This window comes from Xenopus laevis, chromosome 1S (genome assembly GCF_017654675.1).
Source record: "Xenopus laevis strain J_2021 chromosome 1S, Xenopus_laevis_v10.1, whole genome shotgun sequence".
NCBI lineage: Eukaryota > Metazoa > Chordata > Amphibia > Anura > Pipidae > Xenopus > Xenopus laevis.
In genome coordinates, this window is record NC_054372.1 from 28,261,254 (window position 1) to 28,282,635 (window position 21,382).

A 21,382-nucleotide genomic window follows, 5' to 3' on the forward strand; every position below is an offset into this window, starting at 1 on the left:
TGGAATATGAAGAACAAAAAAAAAAAAAAATCTAGCCTCACAATCTGTCCACGTTTTGTCAATGTCAAGTCACAGATCTTAGCAACCCAAAATCCCCTAAAATTTCGGGTTTTAAAGAGCGAAGATATAAAAGCAAGAAATTAAACAATCACAAAACAATATATATATATAATCATATGTGACAAAATAATGCAGGTATGGAATCCATTATCTGGAAACCCGTTATCCAGAATGCTCCGAATTATGGAAAGGCCGTCTCCCAAAGACTTTATAATAAAATAATCCACATTTTTAAAAAAAAGATTTCCTTTTCAAGTACCTTGTACTTGATCCAAACTAAGATACAGTATAATGAATCCTTATTGGAAGCAAAATCAGCCTATTGGGTTTATTTAATATTTACATGATTTTCTAGTAGACTTAAGGTATGAAGATCCAAATTATGAAAGATCCGTTATCTGGAAAACCCTAGGTCCCCAGCATTCTGGATAACAGGTCCCATACCTGTATTAGAATTGGTAAAGTTTATTAGGTTATTAGGCATCTATATCAAAGCCACAGACCGCTGCCAAGGCGCAGATCAGAAATACCAGGAATCCGGCACAATTAACATCAAGGTTCGGCTTTATTCACACATAGGAGGAATGACAGTGGAGGGTGTACAATTGTAACGCGTTTCATGCCCCATAGCTGGGCACTTCATCAGCTATGGGGCATGAAATGCGTTAGAATTGTACACCCTCCACTGTCATTCCTCCTATGTGTGAATAAAGACGAACCTTGATGTTAATTGTGCCGGATTCCTGGTATTTCTGATCTGCGCCTTGGCAGCGGTCTGTGGCTTTGATGTAGTAGCCGGCGAGGAGTGACCGGCATATCGCGAGAGCAGCGATCGAACGGGATGGCACATTGGTCCGGGTGAGCTCCGCCATTAACACTTCGTGAGTAGAGTTTTAGTATCATCTACTGTATAACCTGACCAATGACCCTTCACCTTTCAGTGTGATGCTGGGAGTTGTGGTCAGTTTTAATCAAACACTTTATCGTTTAGCAAAGTCTCCAGCTGTTGCTGAAACAGAACTCCCAGCATCCTCCAACAGAATCAGTGGTCATTAATGTGTGGAGGGTCAGAGACTAGCTATCCCTTGGCATCAATGCCTTCTGTAACAAGGCCCTAAAATGTAGCATTCTCCAAATTCTCTGCCCACTCAGCACCAGTCACAAGACAAAAGGAATGGCATTCGCATCTCATGATATCAACTTTATTCATTGTGAAACAAAAGACGATGCATGGGTTATTCCAATGCATACAAATATACTAGAACGGGTTTTATTCTGTTGAATATATGCGATATATTAAGGACGAAAAAAATAACTGCTCATTGGTTGCTAGGCTTATTGAACCAGAGCATATTTTGAATCATTTTATTACTTTAATCTAATTACAGGACACAACTTCTGATATTACAGAATCTAACTACTTCAACAAATGGCCAAATTTAATCATTCAGCTGAGGATAAAGTAGCTAATCTGTCAGCCTGATTTCACATTTTGTACTATAAGGGTATGGGCACACCTGGAGATTCGGGGAGATTTAGCGACTAATAGTCTCTTCTTTGGGGCAACTAATCTCCCCGAACTGCTTCCCCGTGTCTTCCGCCTGCTTCAATGAAAAATTGACTGCGGCAATGCACTCGCGGTGCTTCGATTTGGGGCGACTTCGGAAAACGAAGCTAAATCTTACCCTTACCCTAAGTGCCGGTAAGATAAAAGTCAAGATTGATTAAGACAATTTGATACTGGGGGCACAGGGGTCATACACCGATACAGCCCATACGTGGGAGACCAGCTTTTATAAGTCACAGGGTCAACTTAAAAATAAATAAATTATCCCTGTACACTAGGGTTGCCACCCAATGTTATTAATAGGGAAAAAAGATAAATATATAGGAAGGCTGGTATTTTTTTTCCAGAAAAGGTGGCAACCCTACAGAAAAAAACATAAACATTAATCTTTTTATTGGTGATAATGATTTTACAATATGACCTTTTCTACCCAAAATGTGTATGTTTATTCTACTGAATTCAGTGGACACTTATATACATGGACCTTTCAGCTCCCTAAAAGCTCAGTCTTCAGCAACTAATGAGATGGGTGGTTGTGTTTGGCCATATGGCAAAGCAGTTTCCCACCATTAACTTTGGGTTTTGTCAATTGAATCACAGGAGTGACTAAACCTGAACACTTCCAATATCTGCAATTAGCCAAAAACAAAACCAGTGGTAGGACTATGCAGCCTGTACAGCTGTATATTGGGTCCATGTATGGGCAGATGTCAGGTCAAATATTTTGAATTCAGCATGTCTCATTTGATTTGTGCCAAGACACAAGCCTGTTGTTTGTGGCAAGCACTGCAGCACCTTTGTACAAACAAAATGAACCATAAAGCTCGTTCTTCAGCCCATGGAGACCCACCACAGCCACTTTCCTTCTTTAATCCATAAAAGTCGGGGGCCTCAGCAGTAGGCCTCAATGAAGAAGAATAAGATCTTATATTTAGCCTTCACTGGAACAAAATAGTATTAGCACCATTTAAACCCAATATTTTATGTGTTTAAATACTGGTATATGTGTATTAATTAGTAATTCCTGTTTCATCAGGTGAGAACTGTACTGGCCAGCCACATAGGTACCCAAAGATTTGATTTTGAACGTCACCAAGCAAGTGGATCTTTCTTTGTATTTCTACATCAAAATGGAAGTGCCACATTCTTTGTAAACAGGGTATAATCACCCAGTAAAACATATATTCCTCTCCAGGGTGAACCTGCATGCCACACACAAGCCACTTTAGTCCTTATCTAATCTTACACAGCAAGACATTAATTAATATAGATAGGAAAGGCGGAACCCGTTATATCAAATCTTTATTTGATTGTGATAAATAGGATCCGTGACTTGCTAGCACACTGACCTGGGAAGATTTGTCGATTGCTATTTTAATGAAGCAGCTGCAGGCCATAAATCTCCCGAAAATGGCTCTCCATTGCCGGTAATTTAACAAGGTTGTTTGTTCTGCATTCTCCTGACGAAGATCTCAGTGTGCGATCGAAACGTTGAGTCTTTAAATAAATAACTATTTGTATTTGCATCATTTCCCTGTATATGTACAACCACACTATTGCTGGCACCCGGGCAGTGCACATTTGTGCAAAACCTGTCAGTTCAGCTTTACATAACAAGCCACCGTCCATGCAAGTAAAAAGAGCAGCCAATAGCCAATGTCTTTTGTGAATCCCAAAGTGAAATTAAAGTGGACCCGTCACCTAGACATAAAAATCAGTATAATAAAAGTCCTTCTCAAATTAAATATGAAATCCAATTTTTTTTTTATTAAAGCATTCATAGCTGTTGTAAACTCATTTAAAAATATCAGCTGTCAATCAAATATTGCCTACCCCGCCTCTATGCCTAGGCATAAAGGCGGGGCAAGCAATTACTTTCACTTTCCATTCAGCACTTCCTAGATGTCACTGCTCTCCCCACATTCCCCCAGTTCTCTTAACAATTTAATTGTGTATCCAGGGCATGGGGATGGACATCAGGTCCCCCATTCTGGTGCACAAACAAGATTCTGAGATGATACAAGGCTTGCCTTAATAACAGTGTCCACAAAATGGCTCCTTCCTGGTTGCTATAATTATGAGTTCCCAGACTGAAGGAAACAATATTCAAATAATTTATACAGTGTGATTAAAGTTCATTTTGCTTGACTAACATGATAAAGTAGGATTTAGATAATTTTGTTTGGGTGACGAGTCCCCTTTAAGCCACCTGTCTTGTGGCATCAGCAGAACCCCAACAAAAAGAGACATACAGAGATTTTCCTCAATTTAGCCCCCCTCCCCCAAACATTGGGGATCAACAATTTTCAATTGCAAAATATATATATAAGGATATAAGGATATTAACCATAGAGTTTTTAGTGATGTGACTGAAATTACATCACTATGCAACATTTACAACTGATGACATCACAAAGCACTGTTTATAAGGATATCATTTACAGTTCATAAAAGGGATAATGTACCAATCTGCTATGAAATATAAGAAGAGGTCACCAAGTTACAGTGATTCATATACTATTTTTTACCCCTTTTTTTTATAGAAAAGGTCTGCAAGCAGTTATAGACATGGCAACGCCCTTCTGAATAAATGGTCAAACCGGAGGAGGGAGCAGTCCAAGTTGGGCTAAAAATGGAGCTTTACTTACTTTACACACAGGACAACGTGACGATCTCGGCAAGATTCAGCCACAAAGATGATCTTGGTTGCATTCCAAACCCAAATTTCTGTCAGAATAAAAGTAAAGGTTTGTAATTAATAACCACTATAATGTGGGAAATGCTGTGATACAAACGAAAGCACAGAGAAAGGCACAAATAATTAACGAATAACGAGTGCAGCCAAACTTCCTGTGAGTTACAGCAAGCCTGAAACACAATAGCTAGTTATTTGGTAACAATTTCGCTTCCGTAGCTTCCGAAATGATATCTTTATCAAGAGCAGCAATATGCCCCCCCTCCTCCTATTATTGAACTACTGAGAAGATACTGTGCATCCAGCATGGCTGAAAAAATATGCTGTTTGCTAGGTATGAACTGCTTGTTCTAAACATAAATATAAAGAAAGTGGAAGATTTTTTTTTTTTATTTATTAAAGAGAAGGAAGACCAACTGCCATCATTTATTTGCAAAGATCTGGACATGCTGGGAAAGAAAAGGTTTTGGATTGTTCATAGGTTCCTTATGAACGGTCTTCCTAGATGAATGAGCAAGAATATGTTACAGAATGTATTTAGGAGAAATTTCAAGGTTTGTTTTTTTTTGTTTTGTTTTTTTTTTTTGCTTATAGCAGTAGGCGATGGAGAAATGAATTTGAAATATCTAAGAAACAACAGGACTGATTTATCAGTCCTAGAAGGCACGAAAAGTGTTAGGCCCTTGTCTTTTATGTCCAAACAAATGTTTTATTTTTTACTAATCTGGTATATATACTTTTTTGAAGACTCTCACACTCAAGCTTTGTAATCATTTATCAACTCTGGGCAAATTTGCACGTGCACCGTAACTTATTGCAATAAGCACATGGACAGTAACTGGCTTTTGTTTAGTAATTTGCTGGTGGAACAAGGAAAGTCAACATTTGATTGGACAAATTTGCACCTGGGCAGTTATCCATGGCAATCAGTGCCCCATTGGCTTCAAAAAACCAAAGGGCCCCCCAGCTCTTGTGGGGCCCACGGCTCTTGTGGGCCCCGCTGGCCCAGATCTGCGATTTGGAGCCTTCTTAATGCTGCAACCTCCCTTTCTCGGGTGGCCATGGCAAGAACACTACATGCATGCACATGCGCAGGGGGGGCCAGCTGGGGGCCTTGGGGCAGGTGCCCTAGTGGGCCCCAGGCCCCCAGTCTGACCCTGGAAACATAGAATACCACCAGTATATGATGATTCAGCAGTAAACATTGCCGATATTTTCCGACCTGGATGATCAACAAGCCGACTGATATCCAGTCTTCTGCCAATAACGGACGCCTCTTCTCCCACCATAAACACACAAATATAATATTTATTTCATATGATAACATCTGTGCATCTATGGCCACCTTAAGGGTCTGGCCACACGAGCAGATTCGGGGAGACAAATCTCCTATTCTTCTAGCGACAATCTCCCCAAACTGCCTTTACCCTGCCTCCGGCGGCTAAAATGAAAATCACCTGCGGCAATGCACATGCTGCGCTTCATTTTCTGAAGTCGCCCGAAGTTGCCTCATGAGGAAACTTCGGGCGACTTCGGAAAACGAAGCGCCGCGTTCCGGAAATTAAATTTAATATTGTAGAGTAAATTAGTTGCAGTGTAAACAGTGTAATTTAGAAATAAAATATACATCATAAAAATCATGACAGAATCCCTGTAAGTCGATTTTCTAAACAATTTTTTGGCATCAAGTTCTAAAAATGTATGATTGTCAAATTTTTAGCCTTCTGTTCTTGGCCCAAAGGGTTTTGGGAATGAAAGGGGAGCCAAACTACTTAATCTACAACACAACAATGTTACAATTAGACATCAGCGATTTGAACCCTGTGGCTTGGCACCATCCCCATTTAATATGTTAACCAGTAGAAGGGACATGTGTAGGATTCATTCCATACAACTCCAGCTGCTCCTGCCTCTTGTACTGGTGACAGCTGTTCACCCATAATGCCCTAACTAGAGGGAGGTTACTGACTAGCTGAACTATGAACATGGCTAAATAATAGACACTGCAGTATTTGGGGCTTGGGATAAAGCTGACCTAGTTTTATCACTCCGACAATATTGGACGTTGGCCACTTCTGTATGTTTTTCTTCAAGGAAAATTACTTGATCCCTACAAACCCCTTTTTGGCCGACAGTTCTTTAATCGCATCCATAACCTAAAAATGAATTTGGCCATTACATATAGCGCTATCCCACTGCCAAATCCTTTTAGTAGCTGATAAAGCCATTCTCTCGGCTCCCAAACCACAACACAGGAGCTTGCCAGGGCTTATTCGCTGTTGGAAAAAGACTCAGAAAAGTTTATTTTTAGCCTTTTAGCTCAAGAATACTAAAAACGTAATATATAAAATCAGCAGTCTATAATAGGGCTTGGCAATCGGCAACCCTCCAGATGCTAAACTATTATTCCCAGCATCCAGCCATTATAATTGAACCATGACACAGCAATGATGCCAATCATTCACATGCATGACTATCCGGCAGTGATGGAGAAACAGAAACAAACAATTTAGAAGATTAAATCAGCCAGGGATTGGCCAGCTGCAGAAACATTTTACATGCTGCAATTGCAAGCTCTTGGTATCTGTTAAAGCCCTAATTATGCAATTTGTAGTTGAGTGTTACTAAAGGGGCTTACCAGTGAGCTTTGAAGTCACAACAGCAGCAGAGATCTGCACCTACATGTGGAAGCAGGCCCGGACTGGCAATCTGTGGGTTCTGGCAAATGCCAGGGGGCTGCTATAAGGTGCCATAGAAAGTCAGTATTTAGTGGGCTGGTGGGTGCTGTGTGGGCCTCTGTGTACCTTAAATGCCAGGGCCTATTTTAATTCTCAGTCCGGACCTGTGTGGAAGCAAAGGGAATTTATCATGTATTAAATCATAAAACTTTGATGTACCCAACATATGGTTTTTATAAGCGAGGGTTTGTTAAAAAGGTTAACACAAAGCAAGTTCCACTACATCCACTGTCATTCTTTCCTATTAAAATGAAAGCAAGCAGAGCTACAACCATCAATAACATCCAAAGTGCTTATGCCTGTGCTGTATGAAGCCCTGCCCCAGTACTGCGGATAAGGAGTTGTAGGCCATCAGTCCTGACTGGGACAGACATTATGTGCAAGAATAAAGGTTTTTCAGTTGAGCTATGCAGCCTCTTAGGAGGCCCAGTAGTAAAAAAACCAAATGTCAGCAATATTTCTCCCATGGAACAGTTCTTTCCCCCCCCCCCCAGTGACCGGCTCCAGCTCTTTTTCAGCTGAAGGTGTTTCAAGGGTGCTTCCATGCCACAATATTTTCAGAGATTCCCTAGGCAGATTTATCTCTCTCTTTTCTTAGCAAACCTTTATTTGCTTAACTAGGAATGCCTGTATTCATAGAGGGTTGTTTTGTTTCCAATGATAAAATTAGCAAGGCATCAATATACAGTAGGTACCCACATCCATGCGACTGGTCACACGTAAATCTTGGGGTCTCTCAATTCATGGACACTGGAAATTAAAGGGGTTGTTCACCTTGTTGTTCAGTTGTTCACTTTTTTCAAATCAATTGGTTTCAGGTAGTATATCAGAAACGTTTAATTTTCTATTTGTGGCCGTTTTTCTAAAAACAAAGAGTCCTGCATTAGGTCGCCTATCCACGGAATACCCACAAAGTGTACAGGTTATGGGCAAAAAGTCCCCAATTCCTTGGCCGTGTGGGCAGTCCAGAGGTAACTTGACTGCGTACCCAACAAAGGTGCGGGCTTGATCCCTCCCATCCTTGTGGTTCTTTCAGTTTTGAACATTTTTGGGAAGATTTGGCACTGGAGAGACGTGACTTCCAGGCAAATCTGAAAAAATCACCTTCTAAACCAGCTCTGGGGGGGGGTCGCCAACTCGAAGGGGCGCATTTGCTATTGGTCGAATATCGAAGGTTAATTAACCCTCGATATTAAACCCTCGAGTAAAATCCTTTGACTTTCGTAGTCAAAGGATTTACCGCAAATGCTTCGATTGAACGAATCAGTCGATTGAAAGATTAAATCGTTCGAATCGAACGATTCAAAGGATTTTAATCCATCGATCTAAGGATTTTCTTTCAATCAAAAAAAGCTTAGAAAGCAAGGTCCCCATAGGCTAACATTGAAGCTCGGTAGGTTTTAGGTGGCGAAGAAGGTAGTCAAAGTTTTTTTTAAAGAGACAGTACTTCGACAATCGAATGGTCGAATAGTTGAACAATTTTTAGTTCGAATCGTTCCGTTCAAAGTCGTAGTCGAAGGTCGAAATAGCTAATTCGATGGTCGAAGTAGCCAAAAAAAATATTTTTCATTCTAATCTTTCACTCGAGCTAAGTAAATGTGCCCCTAACTGTTCTAAATTGATACATTTGTTATCTTTGTCCCTACTCAACAGAATCCCTGCGTTTCATTAAAGGCAGCTGTTAGAATTGATACTATAGTTGCTAATATTCCACAGATGCTGCTGAGAAATGTATCAACTGATGTAGCTACTAAATGTAGCAAATTGTAACAGTTGCTCCTGGATCACTGAGCTGCCAGACTGAAACACCAGACACGAACATTAAAATTTCAATTTTGGGAAAACGGTAAAAACAATCCGAAAACAACTCAACAGAAAAAAAAGTGTTTGGAAGGTGAACAACCCCTTTAAAGGGGCAGCAATTCAAATTGCCGCTACATGAAGGTGTGTATTGTATAGCGGTTCCAGGTCATCAATGCTTTAACTAATATTAAAATGGCAGATCTACTCACAGGACACTGATATTAAGATGGCAGCATTACAGACCTCTCATGATGGACCCAACATAAAACCATGTACAGTGCCAACACCCTTTTCCAACTTGATGAATGGAAGGCAGAAGTTATTGTTTCCGGGTGCTTTTTGTCAGCTGAAATATACCATTAAAGGCAATGGTAGAGATTTTCAGTATTTGGTCACCAGATGACAAACCACTAGAAAAATCACCCTCAACTCCAAGTGACTGAGACACATCTTGTTTTCACCCTACCCACACCAATTATACAGAGCATCAAACATGCAATTCATTCAACTAGCAAGGAACATAAAGAGCTCAATGTATATTCTACTGGCTTCCAGTTTCATTTTGCACAAACTACCCACAAGTGTCATAATTTGAATTGTTCAGGCCCAGCTTTCTGTCATTATATTAATACTTTTTTAAGAAGGACCTGCAGCGCTGTACAACAGATTAATGTGTATACTGTATCATATAAATACCATATAAACACTGACCAATAAAGGAGGTAAACAGTGCTGGGGATTATAGGCTACCAAAAAAGGAATAACTGGGTCATTTGATAACTCAGTTCAATAATGTTAAGTTTACTTTAGGATCAACTCAATTTGGACATCCATGTGTATAGCCATACTGACCACATATGCCAGATCACTCAGGAGACCCTAAAATAGACTAAATACGGAAAGCTATAAACATTCAACTTCTGACAACATCTCTATCAATTCCCAAACAACTCATACTAAGTAAATCTAAGGGCAAGGCCAGACACGGGATTCTACATTGCGTTTTAACGTGTGTATAAATACGCCACTAAAACTACATGCAACCGTCAACATTCGCTTTTCATGCCTTTTTCAGCACGTAGGTTTATTTTCCCAACATGCATTTCTCATTTTTCTCGTTCCCCATAATTCCACTGGCTGGAAATAAAACATAGAAAAGCTATTTTTAGAAACATAAAAATTATTTACATGCAAAATGGAGCAGGAATGATTGTCAATACACAACGTAATTACGTCACTGGCCATAAAAACGTATATGCGTCATTTATATCGCGAGAATTTGGACACCATATTTAAAATACGCTGTGTATTTATGTAAAGTGTGGTGTCAAACTTGCATATCCCATTGAGTCTATTGATCTGGTAGTTTCTTGACGTATTGGCGTTTCTGCTTAAAAAAAAATGCCAATACTGGTGTCCTGTGGCGGATTTCAGCTTGCAAGCGCCGTGTGAGAATTGCCATAGTGCGTTTTCCATTTGTTTCAGTGGTAGTGTAGTTTATGCGTATTTACGCCCCTAAGGGTGGGTGTGGACTTACTTCCACTAGGGAGTAAGGGAGTCAGTGAAACGTGCCACCAGATATGGAATAGTATTTTATTGAGAGTCGCTCTTTAATTGTGCACACGTGCAGGAAGAAAAATTTAGAAGTTGGCTCGCTGTTAGGGAAGAGACACACGTGGAGATCCGGCAACAAATCGCCTCTTCTTTGGGCGACTAATCTCCCCGAACTGCTTTCCGCCAGCTAGAATCTTAATCGCCAAAGGGATGGCAATTGGAGCACTTTGTTTTCCGAAGTCACCCGAAGTTGCCTCACGAGGAAACCTCTGCGACTTCGGAAAATGAATCTCTCGGAGTCTTAGATTCTTGCCGGCGGGAAGGCAGTTCGGGGAGATTAGTCACCCGAAAAAGAGGCGATTTGTTGTCGCCTGACTAATCTCCCCGAATCTTCACGTGTGTCTCTGCCCTTATTCTCACAGTTACTACCGCTTAATTTAGGCAACAACATAATCTTCATTGTTTAGAAGAGGAACCAACATACAAAAGAGCATTTGGCTTGAATTATATTTTGCATAATAAGTATTTCTGTGGAAACAGAGTATCTTTTCTCCAGCAGATGATTCTATTCCCATGTACAATGCTAAAACTTCTTTTAATTAAACATGATCCTGAAGATTAAACTTCATTTTAGGAAAAACGGCATTTAGTGAGAAAGTGTTGTGTTTGGTCAATAGCAAACATTTGAAACATGTAAAACCCTTCCAATTAGACTTTGTGGTGCCCTTATAAGGCTTCAGCAAAACATCTATTTTGAAAAGAAGACCGCAGAGAATGTTCCAGGGGAAGCCTGCTTGTCATTGGGGCAACACATCATCACTTAAAATTGGCTGGACAAGTTAAACAGACTAGAGTCTATCCCACTGAGCATTACATTAGCACAACATTTATGTAGCTTTTTTTTCCCCCATGAGGGCAATGTACATGTCTTGTTCCCCTTGCTTTGATAGACCAGCGCCGCCCTGACGATGCCATCACAAAAGGGGTGGGGCGAGCAGGTGCGCATCTGTAAAAGCAGAATCCGGCAGTGTAAGGTCGCAGACGGGGAGAGCAGTCAGAAGAGCTCAACCCGGACCCACCCACGACCTAAAAATGGGGGCGAGAGGTCGGCCAAAACCCACCTGACCCATGGGTAAACCTGCAGGTCCCCGCGGGTATCGGGCTGGCCCCCACATCACTAATCCTCTCAGTCCAAAGGCCAGTTAGAGTGAAAATTGAGAAGGCCAGCCTGCAACTCAATTAGGGTGAGATTTGGAGTGAATTTGTAACTGCTAACTATAGGTGGCCATAGAGGCACTGATATCGCATAAAACTAATTTTCGTACGATATTTGTTGAGTGTATGGTAGAAAATGAACCTACCGATATCAGCAGAAGGCTTGGATAACTATTGGCTAGTCGCTTGATCCAGGTGGAAAATTTTGAACAGGCTCCTTTGAAGGCACCTGAACAACAGTCATTGTTAGTGCTGAATCGTCAGATACAAGTAGAATTCTATGGTTTCTGTATATCTGACGATTCAGCTCTACATGTGTGTATTGAAACAAACGATCTTTCTTGGAAAGATCTTTTCCAGGAAAGACCATAATTGTTATGTCTATGACCACCTTTAAGCTGGCCATAAAGATCTTTTCTTTAACTTTGTGAGAACACAATTAGCTCAAAACGATCGTTTAAATGTATGATATGTCCCATCAACTAAAAAGACCATTTCAGGCGATATTGCCAGCAAAACTGAAGGGGAGCTGCCTGCTTGGCCCTGCAGACATAGATAGATTGCACTGGGACTGATAAAGATTTTTTAACCTGGCCGATCAATTTTCTGACAGATGTCGGCCGAAAAATCGTAAAATGTACGATCGTTCGAATCCCACTAACCACACAATAATTTGACGGATTGGTCGGATTACGCTAAAATCGGTTGTTCAGCAAAGTAAAATCTTTGCGTCTATGGGGACCTTTAGACCGAATGACTAACACAACAATATTTGCCTAGATCTGTCATGAGGTAATTGGGCCCTGGCCAAAGATTAGACCTTCTAGAGGGACTTGAGCTGATAAAGTCTGACAGCCAGTGCCACCTGTTCTTGGGATATGGCCAAATGTCATTATTTTGCCAGTTCCCACAATGATGTATTCTGCTAGGTCCTAAAATGATGGATTCTGTGCATCTTCATGCTGATGACAAGTTTCAACAAGCCTGTTACTGCCAGAGAATGCAAAAAAAGTCCAGCTCTCTACTGCACTGGAAATAGTTAAAGGAACAGTAACACCAAAAAGTGTTTAAAAATAGTGAAAATATCAGGTACTTTTGCCCTGCACTAATAAAAACTGATGTGTTTGCTTTAGAAACACTACTATAGTTCATATAAACAAGCTGCTGTGTAGCAATGGCGGAAATTTAAAAAAGGCTATATGGCACAGGATAAATAGTGGATAACAGATAACACAACTATGTTCTACAGAGCTTATCTGCTGTGTAACCTAATCCTTTTCTCCTTTGAATAGCTGCCCCCATTGCTACACAACAGCTTATTTATATAAACAATAGTAGCGTTTCTGAAGCAAACACACTCGTTTTACCCCCTGCATTATACTTGTATTACTTTAAAAAAAACCTTCATTTTTTTATTGTTAGTTCCTTTAAATCCTTGCCTGAATGCTGCCACACTGACTCATAGCCACAAAGCCTATTTAGTTCCATGGTTGTCTATGGCAGGCAGCTGCATGTGTACAGGTTTCTGTGCAGTGCCAGCCAACGCTACGAAAAGCGTGCTTTGTTTCATGGCGAACCACAGTGGGAAACTAATGGGAACCTCTTGCACATGAGATCTGTCCTGCCACCTCCTCTTAGAACTCTCCTGCCACAAGGAATACAAATGTACTTCTGTGCTTTTCACTTGGATCTAATTGTACATAGAAGGGATCTCCAGACTGCACCTTTGCAGTTGTGGTTGAAGGAGAAGGAAAGTCGTCTTGCACTTGGGGGTTCCAAATGTTAGGCACCCCTAAGTGATTGTATTTACTTGCCTATGAATACATGTGACATCACACGAAACGCGTTAGGAGGAGTGTTGGGGAAATAAAGTTTGTTTCTTTTTAATTACCATTGTCTGCTGGTCTGTGGAAGTGCACGCAACATTGGAAATACATTGATTGTATTGACTTACCTGAAGCCCCGGGCTGATGCTCCTATCGGCAAAATACTGCACCGGCCCGGGGTTATACCAGTGAGCACCACGGAGCGATACACTTCCGGCTTCTTCTTTCTTCAAATTTCCCTGGGCGGACGCATGCGCAGTAGAACGAAATAGCCGACTTTTTAGTTAAAGTTCAACTTTTAACTCTACTGCGCATGTGCAACCGTGTGAAAAAAGAGGAAGACTGAAGAGAAGCGCTCCATGGTGCTCACTGGTATAACCCCGGGCCGGTGCAGTTTTCTACTGATACAGTACATCCACTTGGAGGTGCCTAAAATTTTGTACCCCCAAGTGCAAAAAAAAAAAACAAAAAAACTTTCCTTCTCCTTTAAACTACAATTCTCTGCACTCTTCTACAGCCACTGCTAGCACTGGCTTACTGGGAGTTGTAATTTAAAGGGGAGAATAGCCGAAGAGCATAACTTCTTGCTTTATAAGTTTTTCATTTTATTTTGCAGAACATCCTGCACTGTGCACAAAAGACTCATATAAGGACCACCTCATATTTTATTCGTAATTTTAAGGGGAACTATTGCAAAAATTAAAATTTAATATGTGCTTCCTCATACTGATGTAAGAAACTTTCTAAATACAGGTATGGGACCTGTTATCCAGAATGCTCAGGACCTGGCGTTTTCCGGATAACGGATCTTTCCGTAATTTGGGTCATCATGCCTTAAGTCTACTAGAAATTCATTTAAACATTAAATAAACCCAGTGGGCTGGTTTTGCTTCCAATAAGGATTAATTATATCTTAGTTGGGATCAAGTACAAGGTACTGTTTTATTATTACAGAGAAAAAGGAAATCATTTTAATAAGGGATCCTTTACCTGTACAAACAACTAAAAATTGTTTTTGAAATAATCAAGTTTATATTCACTATTCCTCTCTCAGCATCAGTTTCTCTTAATTATGTATTCTTGCAGCAGTTGGTTGTCAGATAAATGATTCAATGTATCTCAGCAGATGTGTTAGAGCTCATTGAAATAACGGATTCCAGTACAAACAAAATCTAACAAAGTAACTTGACTTTTGCACAAATTCTGCATGTAGAGAGACAGGATTTCTGGTGAATTTAATAGAGAGCTCTAATACATCTTCTAGGCAAAAGGAGCCCCTATAAGATATATTGTATCATTCATCTGACACCCAACTCCTGAATGAAGAATAATAAAGACAGAACGAAGAGAAGCAGATTCTGAGAGCGGGATAGTAAAGATAAACTTGATAATTTCAGAAACAATGCAGAATTTTTAATTGATTGTATTTAGAAAGTCTCTTACTTCAGTATGATGAAGCTATATTAAATTTTCATTTTCGCGTTAGTTCCCCTTTAACGACTGCAAACAAACAAGTTCAACATGAAAAAAGTCTAAATGTCAGTATTTAATGCAGAGCAACATAAGGAACAGCAGAATACGGCCTCATACATATGCAACAAGCAGTTTCCTTCCATTAAAGCTGCCCTAAATCCAGTGCCAGGCATTTTATTAGCACAATGAAAATGGGTTTCCATTCAGGCCAGACAGTGTGGCATATAACTACCAGCCATAAATGTGCCTCCACAGTCTGACAGAGACTCACGTTCTCCTAACAACGGATTGGATTTAATTCTGTAGCAAATGGCTGCTAAATGAAAACGAGTGCTTCGGAGCGGTACAGACGGGAACTCCAGACACAATGGAGTAATTTAGTAATGTATTCCTCACGCAGGCGCCCCCCACCACCTCCTCGTGAGCCGTCAACCTGTCACTTGTGCGGCAGCTGAAATCATGTTCTCAGAAAGAGAAAGGCCTGACAACTAGGAGGAAACGAACAGTGGGAGACACAACATATCACAGAGACACTTACCCGCAGGCATTACTTTCCCACTGCTTGAGACAAGCCACCCACTCAGACAAGCAGCACGTCTACCCAACAGCACCAGCTCTGTGCAACGAAGCAGCAGAACTACCACAAACGTGCCACTCTATATACACTTTGCCATGAGCTCTCTTGCACTTATTATTATAATACACAAAAAGCCATGAATATCTTGTAAATTATATCCTTATAAACGGTGACTAGTGATGTCATCAGTTATAAACAATGAGTAGTGATGTCATTTCTGTCACATGACTCACTAAAACTTGTTTATTATAATAAATAATGTACCCCTTGTTCGAAAATATAAGATTATTATTAGTAACCTCGCAGTTCCCTCGGCCTTGTGCTTTTATATGGTCATGGAACTCCAAGGTGACTATAATATCCTTATAATACACAAAAGCCATGAATAGCTTGTAAATGATATCCTTATAAAGGGTGAGTTCTGATGTCATCAGTTATAAACGGTGAGTTCTGATGTCATTTGTCACATGACTCACTGAAATTGTGTATTATAATAAAGTACCCCCAGTTGAAAAATATGAGGATATTAGAAGTTACCTCAGAGTTGTATAAAAACAATCGGCCTCGTGTTTTTATATGGTCATGAAACTCCTCGGTAACTTATAATATCCTTGTATTTTACAAGAGGGGGTACTTTATTCACTATATCAGCGTTATAATGCACCGGACACTGAACAGCAAGATGCAATCCACGGTGATGGCTTCACTCCTGACTCCTTCTAGGGCTCTCATATTGTAGTATGGAGAATAAGTGGGTGAAAGTGAGTACATAAGCCATGAATATCTTGTAAATTATATCCTTATAAATGGTGACTAGTGACGTCATCAGTTATAAACGGTGAGTAATGATGTCATTTCTGTCACTTGACTCACTAAAACTTGTGTATTATAATAAATAAACTACCCCTTGATGGAAAATATAAAGGATATTATAACCTCGGACTTCCATGACCTGTATATAACGTGTGTATTATAATAAAGTACCCTCAGTTGAAAAACATGAGGATATTAGAAGTAACCTTGGCGTTCCATGACCTTCGGCCTCGTGCTTTTATATGGTCATGGAACTCCGAGGGGACTATAATAGCCTTGTATTTTACAGTAAGGAGTACTTTATTCACTATATTACCATCATTAAAGTTATAATGCACTGGGCACTTTACAGCAAGATGCAATCCACGGTGATGGCTTCACTCCGGACTCTTTCTAGGGCTCTCATACTGTAGTACTGTAGTATGGACAATAAGTATAACGATTTCCCATTGCACCCCCTGATTTATGCCTCTTATTTATGAGTGCAACAGTGAGTAAAATTAGGCAAAATGCCAGGGAAAGAGGCTGCAAATATGGCAGTTTGCATTGTAAGAAAAAAGGCACAGACATTCTTTACAACAGGTGCATCAAAGAAACTCCCTCCACCTACAGTACTACAACTGCCAGTATGGATGGTGGAAGTTGTGGTTCAATAGCAGCAGAAGGGCTACAAGTTGAATTATGAATGCTGGCTTCCCTCGGAAGGTATTTTACCCACACCACCAGCAATCCTTTAAGTGCCATGCCGTGTAGAATCGACAGTGCTGGAATAAACAGACAATACAGTCCACATGTCCAGTCAACTCTCATCTAATAACCAAATAATACCATAAGAATGGAAATTTTAAGTAAACATAAGGATCAGAGTGGGACACAAGGAAAGACTTTTCTCTTGAGTGACTTGTTAGTCTAGCACCCTCATCCTAAACCCTTTCAGTGTAGCAGTTTGCTAACCAAGATCGGTTTTGAAACCATAGACCTATTTCCTGAACAAACACGACACTCCCACGTCTGAGAAATTTTTACTTTACAAGTTACTGTTTGGTAAAGCCATGAAAATATTCCACGGTTTCCCTATGCTAAGTTCACCTCTCGGGGGGGGCTGTTTTATTGTACAGGTATGGGACCTGTTATCCAGAATGCTCGGGACCTGGGGTTTTCCGTATAACGGATCTTTCCGTAATTTGGGTCTTCAAGCCTTAAGTTTACTAGAAATTCATTTAAACATTAAATAAACCCAATAGGCTAGTTTTGCTTACAATAAGGATCAATTATCTTAGTTGGGATCAAGTCCAAGCTACTGTTTTATTATTAGAGAGAAAAAGGAAATCATTTTTAGAAATTTGGATTATTTGGATAAAATGGAGTCTATGGGAGACTCCGTAATTCGTAGCTTTCTGGATATCGGATTTCCGGATAAGGGATCCTATACCTGTACTATGGTTCACAACAATTGGTTTTACCTATCAAAGTATATAGTACGGGGACTCCCAAGCACAACAAATAAATAGAAAAATAATTCTTTATAGCACATAGTGGTTGTGCTGTAAAAGTGTGAAAGGAACCCTGTACTTTTTTACTGAAACCAGGATACTTTTGCCATTGATGTCAGACACATTTCAGACACTGTTTTGCCTATAATAATTCACAGGTGGTGGTGCCGTTCTACTGCTACCTATGGACAAGACTTGCTGCTTGAATCGGCTGGTACTACAACACAAGTAGGATATATAGGGATGCAAGATCCACAATGGCTGTTCAGATCACACAGTAACTTTCTAAGAGTCATTTATTAAGTGCAATGTGCATGCATGCATTCTGCCATTATTTTTTACCCTCAATGAATTCTGCACATAATTCTGCAGTGCAAGTGTAGAGTAGGGGGTACAGATTTAAAGGTATCCTGTCATCGGAAAACATGTTTTTTTCAAAACGCATCAGTTAATGCTTCTGGCAGGCTGCTGTTTTTCCTTCTCAATGTAACTGAATGTGTCTCAGTGAGACATGGGTTTCTACTATTGAGTGTTGTTCTTAGATCTACCAGGGAGATGTTATCTTGTGTTAGGGAGCTGTTATCTGGTTACCTTCCCATTGTTCTGTTTGGCTGCTGGGGGGGAAAAGGGAGGGGGGTGATATCACTCCAACTTGCAGTACAGCAGTAAAGAGTGATTGAAGTTTACCAGAGCACAAGTCACATGACTTGGGGCAGCTGGGAAATTGACAATATGTCTAGCCCCATGTCAGATTTCAAAATTGAATATAAAAAAATCTGTTTGCTGTTTTGAGAAATGGATTTCAGTGCAGAATTCTGCTGGAGCAGCACTATTAACTGATTCATTTTGAAAAAATTTTTTTTACCCATGACAGTATCCCATTAAATTTTCTTTCTAAAAAGCAATTCACTTTCTATTTGCATTGTTAACGAGCCGTAAAGGACAAGGAAAGTTAAACTAAAGAATTAGGCTAGAAATGTTGTACATTATGTTTGTGCTTCTGTACCAGCCTCAGGCAACCCTAGCCCTTTAGCAGTAAAGATCTGTATCTCCAAAGATGCCCCAGTAGCTCCCTGTCTACTTTTCTGCTGATTCACTGCACATGCTCTGTGCTGCTGTCACTTACTGAGCTTAGGGACCGACTCACAATATACAGTACATATAATATAAATGTCATAGTAGAAGATGTATTAGTAATTAATATGGATAATTACTACATGGCAGCACAGAAACCAGTGCAATTAGCATCAGAATTTAATAATCAGCCTTGTAAGATTAGTTTATATTACAGACACACCTAACTTAGCTTCTCAACAGCTGCTCAGAGCCCACTGAGCATGTGAGTGTCACAGACACTTTCCAAGATGGTGACCCCCTGTGACAAGTTTGAAGTCCTGGATCATTGCTGCTATTGACAAGCTGAAACTTTAGGCTGGTGCAATAAGTTTGTTATATAAAACATCGCATTTTTAGAGTTTAGTTCTTCTTTAAGTCTAAACTGCACTAGTGCAGTTGCCCATAACAACCAACTAAATCATTGTTTTCATTTTATTATTTAACTGGTAGTAGACTGCTCAAAACTAATTGATGACTGGTCTCTGTGGGTAACAGCACTGGTGCAATTTAGCACCTTTGTTCGGCTCTTAGACACGGGCAGTTTTTTTTCCGTGCTCCCCTGCGTTGCGATTTCTTCCGTTCAGCCGCAGGGGAGCGCAGGAGTAGACGCACTCAATTATTATCAAGGGGGCTGTACTCACACAGAAGAAATGTATGTGCCGAACACAGGTGAAATGCAATATGCTGCGTCCAACCTGGGTTTGGTGCTAACATGCGTCTGTGTGAGTACAGCCCCCTTCACAATAATTGAGTGTGTCTACTCCTGCGCTCCTCTGTGGCTGAATGGAAGAAAGCGTAACGCAGGGGAGCGCAGGAAAAACCGCACGTGTGTAAGAGCCCTTACTAAATAAGCCATTTGGTGCAACACCAACACAGTAACTTTGAAAACGTATATTTAGGGGATTATTTACTAAAATCCAAATTGTTCTAATTATCTCAATAAAAAAAGCCGGGACCAAACTCCCATCCATGACTTTACCTAATTTATCATTAAAAAAAAAAAAAATAGAAAAAGTATTTGAATTTTTCAAGTTTTTGTCATGCAGACTTTTATAAATAACCCCCTTAATGTTTGGACATAGGCTGCATAGCGAGCTATTTGGAAGATAAGGGTGGTTCCTACAGCAGTAGGGCTGAGCTCACACAGGAAACAATGGGCTGTAAATACTCGGAAGACACAGGAGGAACAGCATGAGAAAGAAGCACTGACAGTGACAAGCGTTGTACAGCAGATGGAGACAGATGTAATTCCACTGCACACATTTGTGAAGCGGCAATTGGCAATTTTCTGTATTGGAAACAGCTCCCATAACCCAATAATATATGTAGCCTGCAGAGACAGGCCAGCATACTACTGATACCATGTGCACAGATATAATAAGGAACCAAGACTATAATATAAAGCCAATGCGCACTGAACAGATATTTGCGCCTTACATGTAGCTACAGGAGCATATAACAGATTTATGTGTACATCACATATGTCATCAGTTTATTGTAGATATCAGTGGCAAATCAGAGTGAACTTTCATTAACACTATGACTAAGAGGAAGTTACTGAACGAGTGCTATAAGAGGGGAGATTAAAGGTTAGATAAGAGCTGATGCAAGCCACAAGGAATGGAGGGGGTTCAGCAAGACTAAAGCTGGCCATAGATGCAAAGATCCAATCGTACGAATCATCGAACGATCGGACTTTCCCCATCTCCCGACCTGCCACTAACCATTCAGATCAAAGTCTTACCAGTCAGATTAGTAAAAGAACAGATCAGCAATGTTCTGCCCCTGACAACAATCGGTCCGAGTATCGTACGAATCCTCGATTCGTACGATCAGATCTTTGCGTCTATGTCCAGCTTAAGTTTTAAACAGCAAGAAAAGGTTGTGAAAGGTAGTAGAATGTTAGGTTACAAACATTTAGGAACATTTAGGGTAATAGCATAATCACATCCACACCCATTCACCATGTAAAGGAATACTGTGCATTTTATGGCAGAAAACGTGCATTTTAACCACACTCTGCTTCTTTTTGCTAGTGAAAGGCAGATTAAAGGGTAAAGGCAGACTATTTAAAGGGGAACTATGAAAATGTAATGAAAGCTTGATCTTACTGAAATAAGAAACTTTCTAATTACAATCAATTAAAAAAAAGAATCGGCACTGTTTCTGAAATAATCAAGTTAATCGTCACTATTCCTCTCTCAGCATCTGTTTCTCTTCATTCTCTATTCATACAGGAGTTGGGTCAGATATTCATTGACAGTTAGATCCAATATATCTTATAGGGGGCTCCTTTTGCCTAGAAGATGTATTAGAGCTCACTCTATTAAAATCACCAGACCTCGTGTCTCTCTACATGCAGAATTTGTGCAAAAGGCAGTTATTTTGTTAGATTTTGTTTCTACTGGAATAAGTTATTTGAGTGAGCTCTAATACATCTTATAGGAAAGGA

The 21,382-nt window shown here is 40.2% G+C and overlaps 1 protein-coding gene across 2 annotated transcripts in view; it reads right to left on the minus strand.

Annotated features, from left to right (window-relative positions):
- fryl.S (FRY like transcription coactivator S homeolog) overlaps positions 1 to 21,382 on the minus strand; it is a 221,815-nt gene that overhangs the window by 192,476 nt on the left and 7,957 nt on the right. For both annotated transcript variants that reach the window (XM_041579467.1, XM_041579464.1), the window contains exon 2: positions 4,276 to 4,354. The gene's annotated coding sequence lies outside the window, so the exon portion shown is untranslated. The remainder of the gene's footprint in view (positions 1 to 4,275; positions 4,355 to 21,382) is intronic.